Below are 22457 nucleotides of genomic sequence, written 5' to 3' on the forward strand. Positions count from 1 at the left end.
AAAAAGTGACTGAGCAAGAGGTTACCAGAAAAAAAAGACTGACTTTTAGTCGTTGGTGAGAGCTTGAAATAAAATGCTGAAAGACGCCGTGCTGGGCTTCTTGCCGTTTGGACTAATATTTCTAATATGGCGTCTATGCCTTGTGTTGTTTCACTTGCTTGATGTTTGGCTGTTAGCAACGTTGTCTCTTGCTAGTTTTTGATCATAAGTAATGTAATCAGAACAAATACTGAAATACATTTACAACAAAATGTACAACTGTCCATACTTCCGACAGAGGCAATTGCACTCTAAAACAACATTGCATACAAATACCAATTTGTAAGCAACGTTGCTTTTAAGTAGCCATCTAGTAGCGGAGTTGCGGATTGCAATCACCTTGCATTACTCTCGCCTTCCTAGCGTAAAGAAGAAACCACAAGGAGCATGAAAAACGCCAAAGATCCTATCTAGAGTTCTGGACGACTGTAGAAACACGGTGGTCCACGACAGTGGTATCTCCTCTGTAAGTCGCTTTGGATAAAAGCGTCTGCTAAATGCAATGTAATGTAATGTAATAATGGTATTGCACCCTGAAAGTGTCGGCATTAACTTTAAACCAGTGGTGTAGCAGATATCTGTGTCACAAAATCAAACCTGTGAACTCTTAACCAGGCTTTGGAACTGTTACTCAATAAATGCATCAAAACTTTCTGCATGTCGGTGCCCTTTATTATTATTATTATTTATTTATGAAATATTATTTCCACCACTGATTTAAATTATTTTAGCTGGGCTGCAGAACTCTGCTGTCTTTGCCTCTGGTACTGTAAATAACTGAGGTGACCATTATTTGATATTTTTTTTTACGGTCACCCCGAGCAAACACAAAGAGTCTGCTTCATAACTTTCTTCTGAGATTCACTTTCATGCACATTTTAAAATCTTTAAGGGCATTACGTCGACTTCATTTCACCTTTTAACAAGTTTTTGTTTTTATTAATATAGCCATTGTAGTGAAAGGGGGAGCCCCTTGATGCGGGGCCTGCCTCAGTGCCTCCCTGATTCTTTCCGGTCACCCCCTCCTCCACCTCCTCCTCCACCTCCTCCTCCTTTTCCATGTATTATTCAAGTTGCGACCAAAGAGACTGAGTGCTTGTTGACGTCACAAACTTCTCCAGCAGCTGTAGAGGGAGGCGAGCCGAGGAGGAGGAGGAGGAGGAGGAGGAGGAGAGGGAATGAAGACTGCTGGATGTGGAGCTCTGGCTGCGGAGCTCTGAGGACCTTGGGCTGCTTTTTTCTGTTTGTTGTTGTTCTTCCTACGGGACTGTTCGGACTTCTTCTTTTCTTCTTCTTCTTCTCCCAGTGTAAGTAAAGACAGTCCTGTTGTCTTTTCCTGTCTGTTTCCAGATTCCTTCACTGCTGCTGCTGCTGTTTGGACTTCTGTCGAGTTTCCCGGGCAGTCTTTTGTGCATTTTTTTATTTTCGGTGCAGTTATTCGCCTTAGCGATGTGTTAAATATGCCGAAGTTGACTTTGCTGCTGTTGAATACTTCTCCCGGTGCTTTCGTGGTTTTTTTTTGTTTTTTTTCAGTACGCTACGTTCGTACGTTTCCGTGTTAAATCCGCTTCTGACCTAACGGGAAACTTTGTTGCGCAAGTCCGCGCAAGGTGGACTCTGAGCTGTCGAGTCTCTGTTTGTTTCTCTCTGCTCTCTCTTGGTCGAAAAATCTTTTACTAGTTGTCACTTTGAAGTAAAAAAACAAAACAAAACACGGTGAATGTCTTCATATTCTGACCCTGTTGTCGTCTTTTCGTGCTGCTGTCGTTCCCCCTTTTCGGCGACGGTAACATGTATTTGAATCAGTGTAGTTAATGATGGAGGTTCAGTGAGAACGAATAGAAACGAGAAAGCACGACTCAGGTTCAATTTGTAAAATATCTTCTGAGGTAATATTTAGCTCACATTTGCAGTGTGTGTGTGTGTGTGTGTGCCTCCATATGAAAAATGCATGCGTGCTTTTATTTTCTCAGACGAGGAGAGGCACGTTGAGATGATGAGTGACACCTTCAAAATGAACACGGATCTATTAAATGACATTCACCTTTCACCCCCTCTCTCTGTCTGTCTGCACTATTGTTCCCCATTGTGTGCTTTGAGGTAACTTAAGTAATGCATGCACTCATTACCACGAGGATGGAGAAACATCTCCACCGTAACACTTGGTGGTTCCTGTCTCACACTTCTCATTTCATGGCAGAGGAGTCACCCATATCCTGTGGTTGTGAAATAGATGTGTGTGTGTGTGTGTGTGTGTGTGTTTTTTTTTGCATACTTGTTGAAGTCAGCAATACATCGTTATTTCACAAATACATTAAGTACATTTTAATCATCTCCAGTCAGGTGGATGGCGTAACATCCGTATCAACAAGCGTGTTTTTTAGCCACTTGTAGTGGAAATTGAGTAGCTGGATCTCTAAGTGAGCTTATATGGTGTGCTGTGAAAATCAGCATGAAGTATCCATGAGGCTTTTACAAATTACCAGCTTTTATTTATTTATTTTTATACTCCTAGCAGTTTGCCAGCACGATAACAAGGTAGTCGTGCTGATCGGATTTCAAGCAGAGTTAAGCAAAGGTCAGATACATTAATTGACTTCTCCTGTTTTAGTCTTTTTCAGTCTTCCTGGCCACCACCTTGTGTTTTATGTGCCCGATGAGTGCTCTGCACACCAAAGCATTAGAGTGTGGTTGAAATATATCAGCTGTGTGGTATTGACTTTTGTAAACAAATCTGCTGTAATCTGTGTCCAAATGCCATCAATCCAGGTGCATTTAAAGCATAATGCACTTCCTGAAGCTTAACAATGTCCCAGATCCTTAAAAAAAATTGGAATTGCTGTGAATGTTTTGAAGCTGGGAACGCTCAAGAAGCAGTCAAAAATCTCCTGCCAAATGGCTGCAATTCACTGTTGTTTGAGAATATAATGAATGCAAACAATATAGATGCAGGCTTTAGGTGATGTGTTTGAAATACCACTGCAGTGGTAGTTGAATAGGACATATTTTTAGTTCATCCCAGGTCCCTCTGGTGTCAAATGATTGTTGATCCTCTTAGCTTCCTTCAGTTCTCACTCCTTTTATTCACAGGCTTTTGGCATGGTGACTTCATGTCATAGCTCGGCATGTTGCGTTATTTCAGCCAGGGCACTATGCTTGTTAACCACAGTTTGAAATGTTGGAATTTTTTGCCTTGTGTCCAACATGTGTTTAATCTGTATACGAAGTCTTCAAGTCTTTGGTCGCACAGCAACATGATGAGGCATCATACTTGTCCATCCTCAGTGTTCAATAAGAGCTAATATCGCAAAGAATAAAAGACTGAGCTGTGAGTCTGAGACTATGGCCCCGAGGAGAGAGAGGGTGTTGGGAGTATTGGTGCAAATAACATGCGACAGGTTCAGACTGTTAATGTGTTACTGACACACATGTTTTCAGTCACTGGCTTTAAGTAATATGTAGTAGGAACTCTACCAGGAAGTCACTTATTAGAGGTTAGGAGGTTGTACACAATCAATCGCCTGCTAAGCTGACACGTCTTCACACATCCTGACACGTCTTGTCATCAGTGTAGGTACAAGACAGCGGTTCAAATAGTAGCCTTGCTCATTAAATATCTGGCCTTGACTGTCTGGTCAAGCTTAAGCCGAATATTTTCAGCAGAGTAGTCGATAATTCAGTCTGATTTTGTGATAAATGTCAACAAGACACTAATTTGGGCCATTATATGCTAATGATTTTTTGCTTAATTGAAAAATTTAAAAGCAGAGGACTTACTAATATTAAAAGGTTTATTTTTTTCAGGCACTTGCTGAAGCACTCTTTATTTGAGGTGTGTTACGACCCCACGCGTGTACGGAAAATGTAAAACAAAGTTATTTATTGCCAGGAATTAGGATTAATAATTCAACAGAAAGCAGTAAGGTGAACTACAAGGTCAGGCAGATGCTGTACAAACCAAAGAAACAAATATAACCAAGAGAGTACTTTTTCAAAATCAGAGTCTTAACTACCTAAATGAAACCAAAAAGGCAAAGAAAAACCTCTCTATCTAACTTTTATCTAATAACCAAAGAACACAGAGGAAAAAGCACCCCTAAACCTAGTGCTTCTAAACAAAGAAAATATCTGTGTGTGTGCAAATCAGCAAAATCAACGAGACCTGGCCCAGTCCCCAGGAAGTGAACAAGTACGTCAGCCAAAAACAAGTTAGTACAATTACTAACAATCACAGTATAATTCACAAGTGTAATACTGAGAGGCACATTGGCAAGCTTAAGATGAAACACAGCTGGGCCGACTGTCAGGCTGCTCAAACTTAAATAAGTTAGTTTGACAAATTGGATTCTGCGGACTGGAAGGTTGGACCTGGTGCCGCTTCAGTCGGGATCCTCCAGCTCTCCAGGAAGAAATAACAAAGGTGGCAACGCCTCATCAGCTGGAACCAAACGGGACCACACGCCTAACTTAGTCCACACAATAACCATTACAAGAAAAGCTATTCATAGGCACGTCGACAGCCACCGTAACATAAAATACTGCAGGAAACCCTGTGTAACCAGACCCGGATGATGTACAAGGCACTTTGGTTAAATGTGATTTGGTCTAGACCTTTTTATGTATACGTGCTGAGCCGTCGCAGGGGTCACAGTCTGGTGCACCTGGCTGCACGCAGACTTCAAGGTATGTATGTAGACTGATGCCCCTGATGCAGATTCTAAGTACACAATCATGAGTTCCATCCGGAAACTTGTGAAATCTATTCAAATCAGCTGTTTGGGAACAATTTGGGTTCCCTGTCTCTCTGGGTACTCCGGCTTCCTACCACAGTCCAAAGTCGTGCACTTAATAAGTTAACTGGTGACTATAAATTGCTCGTAGGTGTGAATGTGAGGTTGTTTGCCTCTCTATGCCCTGCAATCAGCTGGCGATTTGTCCAGGGTGTACCCCGCCTCATGCCCAAAGTCAGCTGGGATAGGCTCCAATCCCACCCTAAGTGATATAATGGATGGATGGATGGTGTTGCTGGTGCCACTGTTTTAGGGAAATGCAAATACATCAGTACACAACTGGGACTCTTAAACTGGGTTATGAACCAGGACTTCTTTGTACTGTTAAGCCACTAATTTGTTGTGTTATTAATTATTTGTTGAGATATAAGTTTGTATCCCTCAAGACTTAAAGCTTAAAGCTTCTTGTGCGCTGAACAGAATTGTGAAGTGAAGCCAAGCTTTGGACCGTTTCTTCGTCTCTGATGTGTCTTGCAAGTTTTCAGCAGCTGTCAAAAAAAACAGTATCGAAATGTATAAGCTTGAAGGCATGGATTGCACAATTTGGAACTGATTCTTAACTGCTACTGATCCTTGATTCCCATCCCTGCAATGTTCGTCCATCAGATTGATTGATTCTGATTACGGTAATGAAATTCACAAATTGATTGACGACAATGGTGAAATGACTACATCACAGCACGTAGGTTGTTAAAAATCAGGGGGTTGCAGGCGTAATGTTGACAGGACCCATGTTTACCAGTCAGTGCCTGCCTTCAGAGGGTTCAGCAGACACTCCATCTATCAGTCCATGATCGCACAGTGACTGATAACATCATTACTAGCAGCCCATGCTCTCCGTTCTTCATTGTCACCAAAAAACTCTATTTCAACAAGTTCATCTTTCCACCCAGAGCTGTTTGTTGTCAGATTGCTGGAAAGCTGAAGTGACTTCAGTGTCCTACTCAGTCGGAAATATCAAACAGCTTTTCATCCACTGTGACCATTGCAGCTGTTACCTCTGGAATCAAAATTGAGCAGGAAGATTACACGGCTGCTTATTATTGGCTCAATTTTCTTATCATAATCATGTCTGTGTCAAAACTAAATCTGTCTTATAGGCTAAAACCACACCAGTGACTTCCCTAAGTCAAGATAATTGATATTTTAGTCTTGCTGGGTTAAGGTGTTGACTCCCACAAATGTCAATGCCTTCTATCTCACCATCTCTATCATTGAAATAATCCTCTCAGCATTTATTATACATCTTAATTAATCATGGGCTTTTGGAAACGAGACAGCTGAGGGAGCCGTGGGTCTATGCATGTTACTGTTTTCCATGTACGTGTCCCAATTTCTATTGTCTTGCTTTTTCTTAGAGGAGACTGTTATTGTTTCGACAAATGGAGGCTCCTTTCCAGTGTTAATGGATCCTCTTTGTTGTTTATGTGATGTGTCATTTTGGAAGCTGGCTGTTAAGAGGCACAAGAAGGGAAAATAAATTAATATAACTAGTCCCGGGCACTTGAAAAGGTATATTTTACATTCATTGCTTTGATGCTCAAGCTGAAAATAACACTTCTGTGGCAATTTTTTCAGCATAAATCATTTTAAAAAACTCACACAGCAAACCAAAAAGGTAGTGTAGTAATGTATGGTGGTGGAAAAATGTGTATGAATCATTATTGGACAACTGTTTCAATGCTATTTCAATGAAACCTACTATGCACTGTGCAGTTATAGCTGTATAAAGTACTAAATACTTGTGTTTATTGACCTCACATTTAGTTTGAAATCCTGCATGGGTCATTGACAAAGAGACAACCCTAAAACATAATCCCTGTGTCTATGAACATATTTTTAAGTTTGATGGAAATAACATTTGAAAAAAAGTCACTCAACTCTGCAAAAGAGTTTTAAAGCTCTCTATTGCTCCCGTGGCTCTATAATACATCATGATCATCCTCCATTCCACCCTTTTAATAACTTTAATTTAATTACCTACTTTTTAATTGCTCTTAATTGTTTTGTTGCACTTTCCTACTCTAGTTTTCCGATGTAGAGTGTGAGTAAAGAGTAGAGTAAAATGTAGAGTAACTGATCGCAGGAACACTCAATTTTAAAATACTGGAAAGAAACTCTGTTGAAGTTGACTGGTCATGTCGGACAGTACCTCTAGGACTGCACTGTTATCTATTAATTGTGTAGAAAATTAACGTTTTAAAGTTTCAGAAGGTGCAATCATTGAGTTGTCCTATTAGTTTAGAATCAGCCTGTCAAAAACGTAGTCATGGGCATCGGGCACAGTGGCGACAAAGGAAGGCGCTGATGGCTCTACCAATGTGAAGTGAAATTGCTTTTGCTTTTAAAAACTGGTGTTGGTACTGGTAATCTCACCACTGCTTGTTAACTCAATACAACGCTTGTAGAGATTGTTGTAATACAATTATGTCCACTAATAGAAAATAGGACTGCAGAAAATTTACCTAAATACAAAATGAAACAAGCCTGTCACAGACATTTTCTTGTCTGGACAGAGTGTTTACAGCAGTTGGACCTGTTCCACTTAAAAAACCAAATAAGTCAAGGGTAAATAAATCTGCCACATAAGTGAATGAAACAAGGTGCTGGCCCTAATGAAAACTTTCAGTGAGATAAATGAACCGTCTTATTGGCCTTGCTCTTTGGATTCCACATTACAGACCATGAAATGGCCTTTTCTCTAAAATACTCCCTACCTTAAGGTGTCCATACTGGATCAGTATTTAGTTCCTCATTAATGCAGTACTTCCCCGCCCATGGTTGCGATATGTTTTTCGAGTTATTGTCTGATGGATTTCTTCACAGTGCCTGCTTATGCAGTGCATAGCATCAGTGACATTGGTAGTACTTTGAAAGGTCAGCTGCAAATATGGTCAAAGCTGAAATATGCTGGGTAGCAAACTGAATTGCCAAGGGTAGTGCTGACATCGAGGTAGGTAGCAGTGTGCCACTGAAAACAATAGGTCAGTCAGTGCAGATCTGTTTTGCCATTGATCAGATATCTAAGCTTTCTGTGTGCAATATGGGGAACTAATTTGTTTCCTATAGATTTTATTGAAGCTGTTGCTGTATTGAGTTTTGCACACTTATATTCATTTAAAAGTATCCTATTCATGATTACAGTGCACACTGCAACTTTAATATATGGTCGTCCATATTATAAACTGATTTCAATGACACAAGAAATCATTTTCCATCCATTTTTTTCCATGCAAATGGACAATACAGGCTGGTAAATATTATTGTGCAGTTTTGTATAGTCTTTCTGTATGCAGTGCTAATGTGGTAATATTGTAAACAGCCACTACATCAGCCAATATTAGCTCAATGCAGATATGAATTTGTATTGTTATATGGTGTCCGCCTGAAAATAATTTCTTAAAGTCAAAAATGAAGACAAATGCCATCATTTGTGAATTTCCTTTACATTTATTTTCCTGAAACCAAAGATACAATTTAATATTTTCTGTTAGCAGCCCCTAACTAAAAAAAACAACAAAAACAAATGAATGTTTGTTTCTTTTGCTTAAAAAAAAGGTGCCTTGACAGGATTACTTGATTAAGATTGATTTTCTCACAATCAATTTACTGTCTCATTGTTTCAGCTAGTGTGAATCTGGCATTTGAAAGTAATTTGCACAGTTCTCTTGAGTCACCGTACAACATGAGTCAATGTCTATAATCTTGCATAGCTCTTTAGACATTAGTTAGTAAGGCAGACAGAAAAAGGTGAATGAATACGAAAAGGTGCTTTTGTATTCATCACCATCTGTTCTACATTGACATTTGGATAAAATGTCTTTCACTGTCTCTGGGATAGGTCAGATTGATCTTGTGAGTAAATCACAACTGAGACGAGGGAAGCCAATGATGGAAGCTTTCTTCTCATCAGCTCGTCTGCTCATTTTCTTCCATCAGCCTCATTATGTTATTGCTTTCAAACTGTGACTTTGGAGTTTCTCTGATTTGAGGCAAATCACATCCACTGATTTGATTTAATGTGGTCTACATCTCCTGGGTTGTGTGCAGTGCTGCATGTTGTGTGCTCTTTCTGTCTCTCTGTTATACTTTCTTCCCGTTCTTTGTCGGTATCCGGTGTATGGAATTTGTAAGGCTAAAAAGGAAACCTGAAATTGGTTATACATTTGCAGATGTTCAGCTACTCATTTCTTGTATTAACAGTGTGCTGTTCCACTGTTTTGTTTGTAGGAATGTGCGTCTTTGTTGACCCAGTGTTTAAATTTAGTAAGGTGAACCTGTGACCATGTTGTTGTGTCATTGAATGGTGGGCCACAGCTGAATGTCAATGAGGATTGCTTGTCATAGTGCATTCTGATTAATGAAAGTCTCTCTGCAATGTAATTTCTTAATGAATGCGCTGATGCCATTGTAGATGAGATAAGATAAGATCAGAGATGTAAGCTAATAGGATGAGAAACATGTCCTCTCACAATTAGTGCTCATAGCTACCAACATTTGTAATAGTTACTATAGCTAGACCCAGCATATGTGTGGACTGAATGCTAAATGTGTTTGCAGTTGTGCTTCATTCCTCATACCTTGGTCCTTATCTTGAAAAGCAAGCTTCTCTACATGTTCGCAGGACATGACCTTTAACAACTTTCCACAACAACAACAAATTAAACTCACTACAGGGCCATGCATATTGTTTGCTTAAGAGTAAATTTGTATTCCTGCAGCTCTGTCCATGATCAAGACCCTGTAGCAGCTTATTTGACTCGTATTGCAGCGCATGAATAAACTCAGCACATACACAAACTTCACTCTTTCACTTTGCTCGAACATTCAAAGAAAACTATTTTGCTGTTTAAAAGAAAATGCACAGCCGAGTAAGTGATTGAAACCAATTGAACCAAAAGGGCTGCACTATGATAACTAAGATAACGTCCTACCCATATCCAGACAGTTATCACAGAATAGTCGACTATCAAAATCACAAGTTGACATTGCGCATCATTGTGGCATTTGAAATGTGTTTAAGAGTCCACTACTTTGAGAGTAGTCATGAATGTCCTACTCAGCATACACACAGTAATGGGCAGTAGAGCCGTTACCAGTTGCCCATTCCCATTACTTGCATGACTTTAGTATGGGATATAACACCAGAGACGAAAAGAGTACTCTAGCAAAAGTACTGTTACACTATTTAAATATTATATTATGCATAATTTAACAGCACTCACTACTTACCTGCTCGCTACCTATCCATTCAGTCCTGAATCTATTTGAAGACTGTATTGTAATCGTACAGCAGGAGGTATTGCTCACTCCCGAAATTGCCATTTTGCACAGAAGCTGTGACAAGCTAAGACAGTCTTTGCCCTTAACCCAGCTGTGTCTTCACTTTGATTTGCTCAACATGTGGTAATCAGGCAACTAGAGAAAAAGCACATGACTGCAGACTATGTTCAGCTTTTAACAAAGGAATTGCTGTGTTCCACTCTTGTGTTTCTGTTCTCACCTCCGTCTAAGACACAGCGGCTTCACTGTTGTCTGTATTCCTTTGCCGTGCTATTGGAACTGTAACAAAGTCTGTTGCTATTAAGCTGCAATGTGAACCAGACACTTCCTGCCGCTTTTCATGTGAAAGGTAGACCCTAACTGGCACATGGACATGGCCACTATTAAGTGCCAGTAGCTTATCACAGAAACAATGGTATTTTTCAGTGATGTTGGATAAAAAATACCAAGAATCTGCAGCACAAAAATATCATATAGTGGGTTCCAAGAGTCCACATTTCTAATATTTCCACATAAACTTGGATTTAGAAAATAAGCTCAAGTATCATAAGTCAAATTGTTTTTCAAAGCAATGAGTGGCTTTCTCAGGATCAAATCATGGCTAGACTAAAGCTTTCTAGGGGAGCAGTGCATGGAACTCTAAGACACTTTGCAGAAACTGGATCAGTTATATCCAAAAGACAATCAGGCAGACCAGAAGTGACCACACTATCATAAGACCAATACATGAAGTTTAGTTCCCTGAGAGCAACTTCATCAAAGATACAGAATTTTCTTAATAAAGAATGCACATATCAACAGGTCCACTTCTCAGGAGGGGAAGCAAGGCCACACCGAGACAGTGGACTAAGAAATACCAGCATTTCGCTGGATAACTGGAAGAAAATATGATTCACTGAGATGTATGTAAAATTAGGGAGTATATAAGGAGATGAATAGGGGGGAGAATGATGCAGTATATCAAATCCCCAGTAAAACATGTTGGTGGGAATATTCAAGTCTGGAGCACTGCATTCTTCAGAAACATGCTACATTCTTTGGTTTGCATCTTTGCGGAGAATTATTCATACTGAAGCAGGATAGAGACCCCAAACACACATCAAGACTTTCTTGACTGTCATGGACTTTCCTCTAGTCACCTGACCTCAACCCAGTCGAACATATGGGGGTACTTGAAGGCTGAGAAAAACAAGCGTTCTGGAACATCACAAGAAGCTCTTTGGGACATTGTCAGATCATGTCGCGATAACATGGCCCACCTGGAGTCCATACCCGCTCAAGCACATCCTGTAAAGCAAAAGATGGGCACACCAAATAATAAGAGATTCTGAAATTCATGTACATTTGTACATTGAAAAATTCAACTTTTCACTTAGTAGTTAAGCTGAAAATATCATTTGTAATGAAAAAAAACAAACAAAAAACTACAATTACATTGGAAAATAGAAGTATCTTGACTAGTGGTCCCAGACTTATGTGTATACATTTTCTGTTCATTTTTTTTTTCCCTTTTTTTGTTGTTAGTGGATAAATAGTATACTTAGAATAGAAAGGAAGATGCTGCAGCACTTGGTAGATGACGAGCTGTAGGTGATAGGCACATAATGTATTTATGCAAACATTCTACTGTGACATTTCTGTTTTTTGAAGGAACATTTGGGCACAAAGTGTGGGTATCCCAGCCATAAATAAATCTGGCATATCAGAGCCCCTAAATCTGCCCTACATCTGCATCTTCTTTAGTCACATTACTGAAAAGCACAGTACAGATGAAGGCTTCAGATAACAACATTTTATCCTACCATCACAGGCCGTGTAGAGTATTTAAGGAGCTGACAAACGGCATTGGCTCTGAGCAAATCAGACAGGGAGACAGGCTAACACTGTCACCATTGGTGTTCCAATTTGGCTGAGGCTTTAGAACGCATGTCGACTTGATCCAACACCTCCCAAGAAATTACTGGCATCCACCCATCCAAGATGTCCCCAGTTAATTCAAGAAGTCATCCCGTTGTGGGCAAAAACAGACCGCTTTTTATGGCTCTTTTATTTCTTGATGAGTACCATTAACTTCAATGGGCAGGCCTCCGTGCTTTGCAGATGGCATTTTTCTATCTGCCTGAGACAACATGACTGCACTATCCTCCTTCTGGTAATGAATTGGCAGGAGTTATGTGTTTTATTAGTATTGTTTAGTACTTTAGTTGGGATGCTGATTTCTCTCTTCATTCTCTGACTAGGCTGCATATCTCATCCTCACAGGCGTGCATGGCTATTTATGCGTGGTAGATGTTTTGCCAAGGCTGCAGTCTGAAGTCAATACTTAGCCTTCTCAATTACATTATTTATTTTCTTCTACACTATCAGCCTGGAAGCTTCCTCCATAAAGATCATTCACATTAAAACTAATTAGATTTATTTGGGCTCATTACAATGCCGCCTCCCTGTGCACACAGTCAGGATTTCAGTGTTGTTCTATTACTGTTGTTTGTGCTCTAAGTTGACTCCAGCATAAACCATTTTCTTTATGACTCTGACATACACTTGGCTGTCTTGGATTAGTCACTTACAAACGTTATTCTGGTTTGATTACAAAAAAAGCAAAGAATTATTTTTCATCGTTCAAGGTTTTCTTTGCATGCAGTGAAATAATAGATCTTCAGAGTATCAGTCTTAAGTCTTCTGGTTTGTATCTTTTGTTGCCACAACAGTAATTTGTTTTAAAGCAGTAATTATATAGTAATTTAGTTATAATATATCTATATATATATATAATATATATAGTATAGATATATATTTATTATTTAACTTGCAGTTGTTCCAAATTAGTGCCATAACTACCTGCTGCTGGAGGGAAATAGCAAAAGTGTCTTTCACATGTTTTAGCCATTTGTTTTGTGTTAGTTAAAGCTTCTGTTGATCTACATTTGGCCAACCTTAACAAGATGTTAAAGCTTCTGTTGATCTACATTTGGCCAACCTTAACAAGATGACAGTAGCCTAAGAAAGTATATATCCTAAATTTGATTACCAACGCTTTGTTGGCAAAAAGTCAGTTCTGCAAACCATTTCTCTTTGGTTTCTTAAAATGATGGTAGTTTCACATTTCACTACTTCTTTGGTGATTGATGAACACCACTGAACAACATTTACAGAAGTGATGATATGATGATATCTTTCAACCTGTAGTAATTTTTTGGTCACTTGGTGGCAGCAGAAACAATCTCACGCTACTCTTTTCTTGAACTTTTCAACATTTCCACACCTAACAGACAAAGACAAGATAAGCATTCATTTGGTCTTGTGTTTGGCTCCGGTCTTATTTCACTCTTCTTTGAGATCTAATATCTGGTTGATTAAAACAAACACTCCACTATGGTCACCAGTTAGTTGGCAACTTTGTTTTTCTGTTGTTTGCTGCTGGGCAGGTAGTGTTCATTGAGTTTTTAGGGCTTTTTTTTTGCTGAAAAACAAGCTGTCTGCTGTCGATGGAAATGACACTGATGAAAGCAGTGAGAGTGAGCCAAAACAGTAAAGTTCTAGGCCATAAAACTAAAAGAATGAGCTGAAAGACATTTGAAAGCTCTGTTGAGCTGAGGGAAACTGCAGAGTTGGGTGATATTTTAGGTTTGTTAGTGTGTAGTGACACCTTTATCATTACATGTAAAAAAAAAAAAAGAAAGGTTCTGTTCTGAACATTTTTGACGATGTTCTGTCAGCAGCAAACTACCGCCTTGTGTTTTTATAGAGGTGAACTTTCTAACAGTACAATATACGGTATTAATACATCAATATAACCAGTCTGAAAACAGAAAAGTGTCAAAATAAAACAACATGACCTTGTTGACTCTTGTTTCCTTGTTTCTGGCAATGTATCTCACATCAAAAATGCAATCAAATACATTACAGTTAGTTTTACATTCGCGTATACAAATCAGATCGACCCTCTAACTGTCTAACAAGAGTCCCCTCAACCTGTTCCATCTATAGAGCACAGCTAATATGAGATTCAGCCAGAGTAACATGCTATATCTACATTGTTAGACAAATGAATTTTGTGTCCTTTTTAGGATGACAGACAACATAACTCCTAATTTATGGCAGTGCGTCAGTAAGCCCATTTTAATTCCCCACGGATCTCAAAAGACATCAACATTCCCTGATTTAACCAGAGCTCATTTCCAGTCTCTTGTCAGTTGTTTCTTTGCTGTATCCATCATACCAGCTTGGTTGATGGTTTGCTTAGAAAGCTTGTCTGGCAGTATGGCCAAAAAACGAGGCCAGTGAAGAAATCTACTGTGTAATTGCTGCACTAACAACAGTCTGGGTTACCTCGTTGTGCCCGAGCTCAGATACAGACCTGGAGAGTGACTCTTCAGAGGCTGTTGATGCGAGCTTGGCTGGATAGAGTGGCCCAGTGCCACATCAGCTAAGACCATTCTCCAAAAAGAATTATAAAATGAAATTTGCGATTCAATTATGTATTTTTCCTCCCTCACACTCTTCTCTTCTTCTCTTGTCCACCTTAGTACTCATCAAATTCAACTCAAACTAAAAAGTAAAGTCGGTCGGGATTTGTTATAGCATGTTTAAGTGAAAAAAAAGTTAAAAATAAATTGAGTCATCTTCATAAATAAACAAAACCCGACCTGATTTTATGAAAGAGATGGGTCCTCTCAGCCTGCAGCTGTCCAGATGGGTAAAGGCATCAGTATGCTCAGAGGGAGTGCTTGCTGGATGTTTGAACAGCATCTGAAACCTCCTTCAAGTCCCACATTTCTCTGACATTGGGATTGGGAGGGCTGTATGCGAAGATTCACAGAATCAAATATCCAATAATTAGTTCCCCTCACACGATAATAACATAATTTAAGTAACTTTTTGTGTATGTACATGTGCATAAAATGTGAGAAAATGTCCTTTATTATTTCTCATTTTTAACCTTTTTAAATGATCATGTGTCGTTCATTGAGGTTTGCCTTCAGACGAGACCAGACAAACACGTATGAAGTAGTTCATTTGGAGATTACCTCTGCCTTTATGTCAACTGGTTTGAGTTTTAATCAGAGGTGTGCGCAGTTTGTCCTCTGTCCTCAAGGTTACAACAAAAGGAATGCAAGGTAGCAAATAAGACTGCACAAAGCATGAAGATAATTTGATTCTGAAACTGCTTTTGTCAGAGCAAACATATTGTAGGATTTTTATGCTGGCCGACACTGACTTTGAATTCCGGGCAGAGTAGTCTGTGTCAGGGAATACAAAAAAAACAAAACAAAAACATAACAAATGATGCTCCCACAGCTTTTGTCTTATAATAGGCAGTCATTTACCAATAACAGCCCAGTATTTAATCACTTTAGAAACTCAAAACACGCTTTGAAACTTCTGTCATCATGGGGAAAATTAGGAGTCAGAAATTTCAGGCATTTAGCTGAGATCTTTAGTCACACTAGTGTGATAAAAGGGGTGCCACTACTTGGCAAACAAAACATAAGCGAATGGTCATGCTCTGCAGTGTAAATACCCCAAATTTCCACTGGCATATTTTTTGATATCTCTGCTGACCATGCTGTTGTTTGTCTGTCTTTAAGAAGCATTGCAGCCAGTGTTAAGATGTGGGAATGCCCTCCAGCCTGATGTTCATCTTTGAGAGGTTCTCATAATAGGCATCCATTAAAATTCTCCCTGTAGCGTACTACCCAGGTTTTAGCTATACACCTTCTCTCGCTGTCCTTGACACAAACAATGGGTATTCAGACTTCTGTCATATTCACAAAGCAGACATTTTTTTCCCCCCATCTTCATCATGACCTTTTAAAAGTATCATGTCCCAACTTTGGACCAGGCTCGTATCCTCTTCCCTCCCAGGCTTCTTTCGCCTGCCGTGCTTTGCTGTTTCACCCCTGATTGTCTCTTCTTCATCTGTCTCAACCCTCTGGCTGTCTGAGAGGAACCGACAGTGATGGATGCTAATCACTTTGCCTGTGTGCCACCCAACCGCCGAGTCAACAAGCTCAGCCTAGGCTTCCCCCATTCTTTCCTATGAATTAATGAGCTGCTCTTGCCATTTCTAACATCACTGTCACTGTTGGCATCATACCGGTATGCTAATATGGTGACAGATACAGCATGAATTGCACTGGACGTAATGCACACATTATGTGAAACAAGAAATGAATGTGTATTTCTGTATTATCTAAAGATCACAACCTTGATCTTCTCAAGCTGAATGGAAATGCTTCTTTTCTTTAGCTACCACTTTGATGTGAAATACAAAGTGTACCTTCTCTGGCCTCTAAACCGCTCTGCTATTCATGATGTCTTAATTAAGTGCAGAAAATAAAACACTTTACACAATCGCAGACAGTCAGGAATATCCAATATTGATGTTTACGTGGCCCAGAACCATTTATTTCCTTAGCTAAAAGAAGAGGCGCTGGCTAGGAAAGGTCTCTTGATAAAGCTACCTCCAAATAACCACTTTGATCGTGGCAGGCCTCATGTTGTGTTTGTTTGCACAGATGGCTTTGTTTTGTTTGTTGCTGTGGTTTGTTGCTTATGATAATGGCTTGGAATACTTCTGGGTGGCTGATTTAAAATTCATGTCTTACAAACTATTAAAATTGAATCCACCTAACCCCCATTTCACAAAACATTCTGTTAAATGGATTACAGATTATTTGGTTAAAGTCCATCATTTCTGATGTGGCATGCAGTATCGTAAATACGTGTTAAATGCAGTTATCATTACATTTGTGGTTTGCTCATAATGCACTTTGGCAAAAATCCTGAATAGAAGTGAGCTTGTTTTATACCTAAACTACTCCTTCCTAAACAATGTATTATGTCTGGGAAGTGCTTCTCTGCAGTCGTGGTTTTATATTCAGAAAGCCATTTTCATTAATGAGCTGCTGAATTTCTTTGTCAGGAAATATTTCAAGCAATTAAATATTGATGAAAATCACCCACATGGCATTATTTGAAGGAGAACATCAGCCCTCTCAAAATGATGAGTGATTGCCCAAATCTTCCAGAACCTTGTACAAAAATAAAAACCAAGGGAGCTAGATTTGTGTGTCAAAAGCCCTTTCTTTTATTTTGAATTGTCTAGCATTTATAAACTATGTTGATCATCACAATTGTTTAAGTTAGATTTATATCCTGAAAGATGTTGACTTATATAATATAGCGATGATGCATCGCAACATAAGCATAGAGCCATCCAAATGTATTGGAGATTTAAACAGAATTCCGAGTAATTCGGAAATGAAAAAGAAAATATGAATGAATGCTTGTTTCCATCCCCTGCCATTATGCAATTATTAGGAGTTGGTTCATGAGATAAGCAGTAGGTGGTGCCGCTTCTCCTGTCAGAAAACCAGAAGAGGAGGGTGCCAGAAGACGATGTAATTTAAAAGACCGGCATTGAACCTGAACCGCTGAAAAACTCAAAAGAACACATCGGAAAAGTTTTGACTTTTTTGACACAGAAAAAACGTAAAAAAAAAAGACAAAACCCACCTCAAGAAGTATAGTTTCCTGAACATCCCCCTGAACAACTGCCCACACATTCGGACAAATGATGGCCATTTCTTTGAGGCTCTGGTCAGTTCTGACACTTTTAGTGTGGAAATGTGGAAAATCCAGTCCATGATCGTTGGCTTGTGTCTTGTCTTTCTTCAGGAGCCATGAGCTGGCAAATCTGTACCTCATTCAGCCTGATGGTAACCACGTTTACAGTGAAGGCAGTGAAGTGTAGTGACCTGAAACTTATTCCACAGTAGAGCTTTGCATTGATTCAGTAGGCACCATCCTCATGGAAGAGAGCCCCCCCTGTTACATGTCATTTCTTTATTCTAGTGGGTTGATTCATTTTGGCAAATGACGAGTGATAAACATGAATTATAGCAGCTCTGTCAAAAAGCACAGCTCTATGACCCATTACAACTGTAATCACAAACACTAATTATTTTACACAAACACATTCAGATTTTTGTATCATCTGCCCACCACCAACTTTAAGTGTCTCTCCTAATGAAATGCAGACCTCCTTTATGAAAACGTGAGGGAGATGTATTCCAAATGACTTCTCTCTTATGCCATAAAACAGGAATATGTTGATGCTTTTATTGTTGAACGTTCTATTATGACATTGAGAAGCACATTTAAACAGATGCTCACCTAAAAGGTTCAGTAGGGAGCTTACATTCAGTACAAGGACACAAATATATATATATAATTTTACTTTTCATTCACTTAAACTGTTAGTCAGACAGCTGTCCTTTATAGACTGTGACAAGGTTATCTGGAGTGTGATAAATACTGTGTATCATAATTATGGTTGGACCACTTACAAAATGCTGAATGCTCTTACACACAGGATACAATATATGTGCCAGAGATAACAGTTTCTTTCCAAGTGGGAGCTTAATACTCATTCAGCACTGGAGGAACCATTTTCACTTGGTGTAGGTGCTCTTACTCTGCCCCACAGGGAGTTTTGAGCTCCGCGCAAGAGCTGTGGAATCCTGACCTTTCAGCTGAACTGCTAAATCAAGATGAGCTGGTAGAAGTCTGAAGATGTGTTTCGCTTGCTTAGTTACCCTCAAGGCTATTTCCTGTCACAGCTACTCTCTACATTGACAGAGAAGGACAGCCCCTTGGCAGATTGTTTTGGCCACTGGCCCATACATGCATTGAACTTTTAAAGTTGGCACCAGGTCTGTCTTACTTTGTGTGTGAGTGGAATCCACTCCAGTAAAGTTCAGTTCATGAGACTATCATGTAGGGCCCAAATATACTCAGGCTGATAATATGAACTTCTCAGCTGCATAATTAAAATCATGTCAGGGTGCTAGACAGCTTAATTGTAGCTAACCCCTTTTTATGCACCTTGAACGTACAGCAACAGTGTCACAGCGACGCAAAGTTCTATCACTCAGTCAATGTGTAATTAGCGTTCAGCGCCCGGTCTATAGAATAGAGAAAGTGACTCAAATGTTGAACCTGCAGGCAGGGTTGAGGGAGAACTGAGCTACATGTAGCCTAAATATAATGTAAAGAAAATCACAGAGTTGACCAGGCAAAGCACTCTATTGCTTTAATGTTTGCTAATGTCACGTTATAGCCTGAAACATCCCCCAGGTGGAAGGAGATAATGGAAGCCTTTATGGTGTTTTTATATTTTAGAATAATTTAGCCTATGATATATTTTGTATTTGCAGGAAATGTGACTTATGTTTTACTTTGTATAGCACACACATGCCTGAAAGGCTCTTAAAATCCCCATTTAAACGGAATGCGAACTGTTATTTGCATCTACAAATGTGTTTTCTGTAAAAATGGACAGATAGGACAGGACTTGTCACAGATATCGATTGGCGTTTGCAGAAGACACTAGTGCTGAGTTTGTGTTACAGCCCCATCACTATGCATTGCAGGTAGCGCTATGATCTACTGTTAGTATCTACCTTCTAGTGAACACTGTCGGTCTGAGGACCGAACACAACCTCCGAAAATATAAAAAATCATAAAAAATTAGTTGTGTTGGGCATGTAGTGCCAGACATATTTAATAAAAACACCTAAACGCGACTTCATGGGGCCTTTAACTGCTGAATATGTGAAATAAATGTTTTTTTCTTGTGTTGCCTTTGTATTTTACAGTATTGGACTTGCACAGCATAGTTTCCCATTGTCATCTATCTTTAGAGTGGCACACTTTACACTACTCTCTCCTACAACGTCGACTATAAAGATAATGAAAACTGATGATTCCCCATCACAGTAGATTAAGCCTATTGTCTAACGCATTGCTGTCAAATTTTAAAATCAAAACTGAAGTCAGCTGTCAACACGTCACAGCTTCTGGGTGCTTACAAAGGTCAGCAGAATGAAAAGGTCACTTTTCCCAGAATAGGTTTAAACATTCTCAGTAAAAGGCAGTTGAACCTCGAGAGGAGGCAGTAAGTGTAAATGTAAAAGTCTTCTGAGTGTTAAAAAAACAGCTTAGCCCCTATGTGACACTGTGCTGATTCAAGTCGCTGAAGTGTACTTTTCACTTTTGTTTTGACATACACACTGAAATGAGTTGAAGCACTTCTGTTAGGTTTAATGAATATCACCACCCTCAAGATGTCGGCTGTTTTATCACATTTCACCCTGAGTTCTTCCCAGAAGGTAGCTGCCTTTAGTGGACACTGAGTCTTCACTTGGCCATCACCAACCCTGAGTTTCCTTCCAGTTTTGAGGACTGATCAAATCTTTCAGTAGCCAAGGAACCTGACTGTCTTGGTTTCCCTGCGCCATAGGAGTCCATTAGATATAACAATAGTGATGAAACGAATCTGTATTGAAACTAGTCAAGAAACTGTAAGAGAGCAGAAGAGTGCTGTAAGGGAATGTAATGAGCTGAGCTAGAAGGAGTTTCAGGAAGCAGGGATGACCAAAGTAGAACCCCCGCTGTGCCCCAAGAGACATTCAGGGTAATAGGCTGGTGTTAGACTGTCTGTCTTAAAGACAAAATCTCTCTAAGTGTCTCAAAGGTCAAGTATTGTTCAATCCATTCAGTAGAAAAGAATGTTGTTTCAAGGAAAGGAAAATACAAAAAATACAAATATACCTTTTCAAGGAAAATACAACTTCAGAGAAAAGTACAGTCTCAGTTTTTGGTTACAATTAAAACCACAAAGTTTAGTTTTGCTTTTAAACTATGTTAGCATTAGAGCAAGTCTACAGGATTAATGAACATGCACAGCTAATCCAAAGTATATTACCAAATAAGATTATTACTTCATCATCTGACTCACTTCTGAGATCAGAGTTGTGGTGCGAGGCCACGAGGGGCTTTTTGGACAATCAGGCCAATTTTGTAATCAACTCTAAAATGACTTGGCAGCCAAATGCAGAGTTCTAAGGCCAGGTTTGACATCCTCAGATGATCCCCCCCCCTTCTTGTTAAACCTGTCTGTGCCACTCTAATTCGACGGCTAGATTTCTGAGAAAGAGACAATTGGTAAGGACATCACACTAATCAAATCTGCCAGAGATTAATGCATGTGCATGTTTTATCTCTGAATCCACTGAAAAGAGGGATGCAATTCACACAGCCAGTCTTTTGAACAGGAATTGGACAAGATAGGATTGGACAAGAACGAAAGAAGGCTTTCCCAGGCTCAGAAATGTCTCAGCTAGTGTCTTTACACCGGGGGTTCTTAACCTTTATAACCTCGGGCCCAACTTTTCAAGTACAAAGTGGCCTGGGACCCATTCATATATGAACACTGTATTGGTTTAACTAATTGATCTCACTCTAGCTGTTTCAATCTTCCTCACAATTGCTGCCATTGATCTATCACAATTTATATACAGTATGTATATACATTGACATTCTCATTCTTAACCATTCCCAAAGCTCTAATTGGCTCTGATTCGTTTTTTCCAATCAGGTTACAGCTGTCAACAAGTGAGATTGTCCTCCTTAGAAAAAAAAACAGCATCAGTCTTTTCCGCAAGTGCAACCAAAACATTAGGTTCAAGTAAACAAAGCCCTCTCTATTCTGGTAATTACACTGGGACCAAAGGAGGACGTCAAGTGATGTTTTTTTTTAGAGCAACAAAGTGTGTGGGCTACTGTATGTCTGTCAATGAAGGAGGTCATTTACAAGATACTCAATGGATAAGTTCAGGCTTGAAGATATCAGACTAATGAGCCATTGTTGGTTAGTGGTTAAATTATGATTACAACTCAAAGTATACTGAGCTCACTGAGCAAACAGTCAAAACACCAACAAACCAGCAAATGACAAATCTTAATGGGTGAGGTCATGATTTCGTTTGTTTTGATGGGAACGCCTTAAATTTCACCACTGGCCAGTTGGAATGAATTTTCTCCATGACTCAGGTTTTCCTTCTCTCTGTAAACTGTTGGTATGAACAGAAAAGGGTAGAAAAACACAAAATAAAGAAAAGTATAAACTCTGAAAGTGATTTTTTATTATTGAGAAGAAAATGGGCAAGGTGGTAAAGGTCATTTTGCAGAAGCACTGCCACTGAGAATAACTAAAAATCCTTGTAGGGTTGGTTTGACTCGCTCAGGTAGCTGCTTGAATAAGTATCAACACATATGACAAAAAAAGGGAAAAAAGCCTCCACCGGCTTTCAGTGTAATGCTCAGTCAGGGGTATTTGCTGTCTGTCGAAACCCTCAAACCTCATGAGAACACAGCAGAACTCGCTTACACACTTTTGAAGTGAAAATGTTTATTGTACATGGTTAACATGGCTCAGCAGAAGCAGAGATGTGAAGCATTTCTGTGTTCATACCAAATTGAGGCAATGTGCTTCTA

The 22457-nt window shown here is 39.4% G+C and overlaps 1 protein-coding gene across 6 annotated transcripts in view; it reads left to right on the plus strand.

The window, feature by feature from the left end:
* The first annotated feature begins 1095 nt into the window (after positions 1-1095).
* The window catches only part of gulp1a (GULP PTB domain containing engulfment adaptor 1a), a 71498-nt gene continuing 50136 nt past the window's right edge, over positions 1096-22457 (plus strand). For 2 of the 6 annotated variants that reach the window (XM_027278920.1, XM_027278923.1), the window contains exon 1: positions 1102-1346. The gene's annotated coding sequence lies outside the window, so the exon portion shown is untranslated. Of the gene's footprint in view, positions 1347-22457 lie in introns of all 6 variants that reach the window. The other 4 variants (XM_027278924.1, XM_027278912.1, XM_027278933.1 and 1 more) reach the window with 4 other exon arrangements.

This window comes from Larimichthys crocea, chromosome I (assembly GCF_000972845.2).
Source record: "Larimichthys crocea isolate SSNF chromosome I, L_crocea_2.0, whole genome shotgun sequence".
Lineage (NCBI taxonomy): Eukaryota > Metazoa > Chordata > Actinopteri > Sciaenidae > Larimichthys > Larimichthys crocea.